Source organism: Helianthus annuus, chromosome 10 (assembly GCF_002127325.2).
Source record: "Helianthus annuus cultivar XRQ/B chromosome 10, HanXRQr2.0-SUNRISE, whole genome shotgun sequence".
Classification (NCBI taxonomy): domain Eukaryota; kingdom Viridiplantae; phylum Streptophyta; class Magnoliopsida; order Asterales; family Asteraceae; genus Helianthus; species Helianthus annuus.
In genome coordinates, this window is record NC_035442.2 from 48631509 (window position 1) to 48636860 (window position 5352).

The window sequence follows — 5352 nt, forward strand, 5'->3', positions numbered from 1 at the left end:
GTGGCTCTTACTGAGGAGGCCATTCGCTTAAACAAGTTTTCGAATGTTGAACCAAAGAAGAAAGAGACTCACGTGGAGACGTCTGGGGATAATAAAAGGAAGTTCTTGAACTTCAAGCAGGGTACAAGCAGTGTTGGCAAGAAAGGAGAATCAAGCACACCGGCGAAGGCTGCAACCGGTGTTGAGAAGAAAGGGATGGGTTATATGGGTACACAGCCCAAGTGTAACACCTGCCAGCGTCATCATTCTGGCCGGTGTGGGCCAAAAATATGTGAAGCTTGTGGGAAAGTGGGCCACTTGAAGGATACTTGCTGGGTTAGTACTGGCCGGGGAGGCCAAGGAAGTTTCGGTAATAGGAACAATAACCGTGGTGGTAATGGAAATCGTTCACAAGGGAATAATGGAGGCAATGGAAACCGAGGGAACAATGCAAATCAAGCTGGGAACGCGAATCAAAATCAAAACAACACTCAAGCTGCGAACGGAGGTGGTAATGGGCAAAAACTGGGCTGTTTTAACTGTGGTGACATTGGGCATTTTAAGAAGGAATGCCCAGGATTGACCCAAGCACGGGGAAGAGTCTTTAACATCGAGGCGAGGGAAGCGCGCCAGGATCCCAATGTTGTTACTGGTACGTTCCCTATAAACCAACGCTTTGCATCCATTTTGTTTGATACTGGTGCCGATTATAGCTTCATGTCATTAGAATTTAAGAATATGCTTGGGTTAGCTGCTAGTAAATTAGATATCCCGCACACAATTGAACTGGCTAATGGGAAGCTAGTTGAAGCAAATGAAGTTGTCAGAGGTTGTGTAATCAAGTTGGGAGGGCGTGAGTTTACTTTGGATCTACTACCATTCAAGTTGGGAAGCTTCGACGTGGTAGTAGGGATGGATTGGTTGTCAAGAAACAAGGCTGAGGTTATTTGTCACGAAAAGATCATTCGCATCCCAACAGAAGATGGAGAAACGATCGTGGTTCACGGAGAGAAGCACGATATGCCTCTGAGAATCATCAGCTGTCTGAAAGCTCGAAAGTGTTTACAGAAGGGATGCGTTGCCTTCTTGGCACACATCGTGGATAAGGAAGTTGCTGAGCCAAAAATCGAAGACATCCCTGTCGTGAAGGAATATCCGGAAGTCTTTCCAGAAGACTTGACAGGATTGCCACCCCAAAGGCAAGTGGAGTTCCACATTGACTTAGTTCCAAGTGTCGCGCCTGTGGCTAAAGCACCTTATCGACTTGCCCCTTTAGAGATGCAGGAGTTGTCCACACAACTTCAGGAGCTACTAGACAAAGGATTCATCAGACCAAGCTTCTCACCTTGGGGAGCTCCAGTTCTGTTTGTCAAGAACAAAGACGGTAGTTTTCATATGTGCATTGACTACCGGGAGTTGAACAAGTTGACTATCAAGAATAGGTATCCTCTGCCAAGGATTGATGATCTATTTGACCAGCTGCAAGGTTCAAGCTTTTATTCAAAGATCGATCTTCGATCTGGATACCATCAACTGAGAATACAAGAGGAAAGTATTCCTAAGACTGCTTTTAGAACTCGTTATGGACATTACGAGTTTCTGGTAATGCCATTTGGGTTGACAAACGCGCCAGCTGTTTTATGGATTTGATGAACAAAGTGTGTAAGCCGTACCTAGACAAATTCGTGATTGTGTTTATCGAGGACATTTTGATCTATTCAAAGACGAAGAATGAACACGAACAGCATTTAAGAGTTATTTTGGAGTTGCTGAAGAAGGAAAAGTTGTATGCCAAATTCTCGAAGTGCGAATTTTGGTTACGCGAAGTCCAATTTCTTGGACACGTGGTTAATGGGGATGGAATCCACATGGATCCCACCAAGATTGAAGCGATAAAGAATTGGGAGACTCCAAAAACGCCAACCGAGATTCGACAATTCTTAGGTTTGGCTGGGTACTATCGAAGGTTTATTGAGGATTTTTCAAAGATCGCTCAACCATTGACCTTCCTCACGCAGAAGGATAAGAAGTTTGATTGGGGAATCAAACAGGAAGAAGCATTCCAGATACTGAAAGGCAAGCTTTGCAATGCGCCGATCTTATCGCTACCATAAGGAACTGATGATTTTGTGGTATATTGTGACGCCTCGCGTCAAGGTTTGGGTTGCGTGCTGATGCAACGCCAGAAAGTTATAGCTTACGCGTCACGCCAATTGAAAGTTCATGAAAAGAATTATACCACGCATGATTTAGAGCTAGGCGCAGTGGTATTTGCGTTGAAGATTTGGAGACATTATTTATATGGTACAAAGTGTACAATCTTCACGGATCATAAGAGCCTGCAACACATATTCGACTAGAAGGAGCTGAACATGAGACAAAGACGCTGGGTCGAATTATTGAACGATTACGACTGTGAGATCAAGTATCATCCAGGGAAGGCGAATGTGGTCGCCAATGCCCTAAGTCGAAAGGAAAGAATCAAGCCCATAAGGGTTAGGGCTTTAAAAATGATTATCGAGACAGATCTTTCCCTGCGGATTCGTGCCGCGCAGAAAGAAGCTCTTAAGGAAAGGAACCTTGAAGAGGAATATCTCCGTGGAATGGAGAAGCAGTTAGTGCCAAATGAGAAAGGAACGTTATGTTTTATGAAACGGATTTGGATTCCTCTATTTGGTGGTTTGAGAAAGGTTATTTTTGATGAAACTCACAAATCGCGGTACTCTATCCACCTAGGAGCGGATAAGATGTACCAAGATCTTAAGGATTATTATTGGTGGCCTAGAATGAAAGGCGATGTTGCGGTTTATGTTAGTAAATGTTTAACGTGCGCCAAGGTAAAAGCTGAATACCAGAAGCCTTCAGGACTTCTGCAACAACCTGAGATTCCCAAATGGAAATGGGAACAGATTTCAATGGATTTCATAACGAAGTTACCAAGAATGCCAAGAGGTCATGACACTATTTGGGTAATAGTGGACCGGTTAACAAAATCTGCGCACTTCTTACCCATCAAAGAGAAGGATAACACGAGTAAGTTGGTTGAGATATACATGAGAGAAATCGTTGCACGTCATGGAGTGCCTCTCTCGATCATCTCTGATAGAGACGGAAGGTTTGTGTCAAGGATTTGGCAGTCTTTTCAAGAAGCATTCGGATCTCAGTTGAACCTGAGTACAGCATTTCATCCGCAAACTGATGGCCAGAGCGAGAGAACCATTCTGACATTGGAAGATATGCTGAGAGCATGTGTTATGGATCTGGGTGGTAGCTGGGATAAACATTTACCATTGGTCGAATTTTCATACAACAACAGCTACCACACCAGTATTGGAGCCGCGCCATTTGAAGCTCTATACGGGCGCAAGTGTCGATCACCGCTTTGTTGGTCTGATGCCGGTGATAGACAATTGGTTGGTCCTGATGTGGTCCAGGAAACCACAAATAAGATTGCACAGATCCGAAATCGCATCAATGCGGCTCAAGATCGACAAAAATGCTATGCGGACCGAAGAAGGAAACCTCTTGAGTTTGAGGTAGGAGACTTGGTATTGTTGAAGGTATCACCCTGGAAGGGTGTGGCACTGATGTGCATGTAGTGTAATATATTTTTAATGTATATTTAAGCCCTTTTTACACTTTTAGCCAAGTTTTAAATTTATAAAACACGATATTTACTAACACTAAACACACATATGGGCAAGTGCACCCAGCGTGGACGTAGTATAGTGTTGGTAAGATACCGAGGTCGTCCAAGGACACAAGAGCTTTTAGTACCGGTTTATCCTCAACGTCTAATCAAATCAAAAAGTTAGAAAAAGATTTTTAAACTAAGAAAATAAAAACTAACTAAATGCTGAAAAATAAAATAAAATAAAAACAGATAGACAAGATGAATCACTTGGATCCGACTCGTGTTTTAGTATAACCTTTGATTATTTTCGCACTTTTGCACTTGTTTAAGAGATTATCTTAGTTATTGTAGTAGGCCCATCTTTTGAAGGCGACGTTACCCTCAACCCAGTAGTTTGAGTCAGCAAGGATACAATCCTAAAGGGTTGGATTATTGGAAGATAATGAATTAAGTTATTAATGCAAATTGTGGTAGGCCCCGCTTTTGGCGGTGACGTTACCCTCGGCTAAGTAGTCTGAGTCAGCAGGGATACAGTCCTAAATAGCCGGGTTATAGTATTAATAGTAGTTAACTTATGAGGGGGTCAAAGAGTTTGGATCCCCGCCATCCAATACCTATGGGCATTGAAGGGGATCCTACTAAATTTGACCCAGGTCCCTTGCAGGACCTCTAAACGCTGAACAAGTGCAAGACCCTTACCAAACCGTTCCCTTAACCCCCGACCAGGTAGCCAACATACCTCCATATAGACCGTGGAGATATGAATGGTGAAAATCTTTTATTTTATATAGACAGTAAAATAATGCCAAGACACCACGGACAAACGATACGGAAAGATCACCTTCAACATAAGCAACTAGTTATTAAAGTCATTAATACAAAACCAAATAAAAAGTGCAAAAGATTAAAAATAAAAAGTATTATACTAAACACTTGTCTTCACCAAGTGATGTAAGAGACTTAGGCAAACATGGCCTTGATTGTCAAGAACACTTACGATCAATCTTGGATCCCGAGACGACTCACACACTCTATGATGGACAATGGATGATGGTGGTGGATGATGGTGTTATGATGGTGGTGGGTGGTGGATGAAGTGTAAGAGAGGTGGTGTGCCAAGGGATGAGTTGAAATGAAACCAAGCACTCCTATTTATAGGCTGAACAGAAGGCTGGGCACGGCCCCGTGTCCGCTGGACACGCCCCCGTGCCCGTCTGACACTCTCTCTCTCTTCATTAATTGTAATTCGCAATTACAATTAATGCGCCTGCTGTACTTTCGCCACGCCCCCGTGCTCACTGGACACGGCCCCGTGGTGGGCAATAGAAGCTTCTATAGGTTTGTCTTTTCTGCTGCTTCTTGGGCACGGCCCCGTGCTGGCTGAGCACGGGGGGTGTTCAGTCTTCTGACTTCTCTTCTCTGCTTGGGAGGATGCCGTTGAGGGGTCGGGCAATCCACTTTTGTTCCTTTTCTCGTATTTATGTTAGAATTAGCTGTCTTTTTGCTTCTTTTGTGAATTTGAGCTCATTTCATCCTGAAAATACAAAAGGAAGACAAAAACACTCTTTTTCCAACATTAGTACTTAAAAAGGGTTAGTTTTATGCCTCATTTGATGTAATTTATATGTTGCATTTTACACACATCAAATACCCCCACACTTGAACTTTTGCTTGTCCTCAAGCAAAACTCTTTAAATGTGGCTTACACTCCCAAATGGAATGGGTAGAAGAGAAGGTTT